Consider the following 322-nt stretch of genomic DNA (forward strand, 5'->3'; position numbering starts at 1 on the left):
TAGGAGGGCCAGGCTTATATATTCTCTGCCTGCCCACTGGGGTTTCGGAGTAAGCCTATCAGTGGTTTAGCAGCTGCTGGAACAGGTCAGAAGTCGAGATACCAAATGCAAATGCCTCATGCCCAGAAGTCGTGAAGATAGGACAGGACCTCGGGCAGTCACAGGGAAGGGTTCACCCAGGCCAGTGGACCACACCATGCCCCAGCTCATGCTAAGGGTGTGGGGCCACCTTCTAGAGATTTACAGCCGGGTGGTTTCAGGCTCACAGGAGCTGCAGGTTTGGCCTCCTCAAGCTTCCCACTCCAACACTGCAGCAGAGTCT

The sequence above is a fragment of the Pteropus vampyrus genome, unplaced genomic scaffold (genome assembly GCF_000151845.1).
Source record: "Pteropus vampyrus isolate Shadow unplaced genomic scaffold, Pvam_2.0 Scaffold30, whole genome shotgun sequence".
NCBI lineage: Eukaryota > Metazoa > Chordata > Mammalia > Chiroptera > Pteropodidae > Pteropus > Pteropus vampyrus.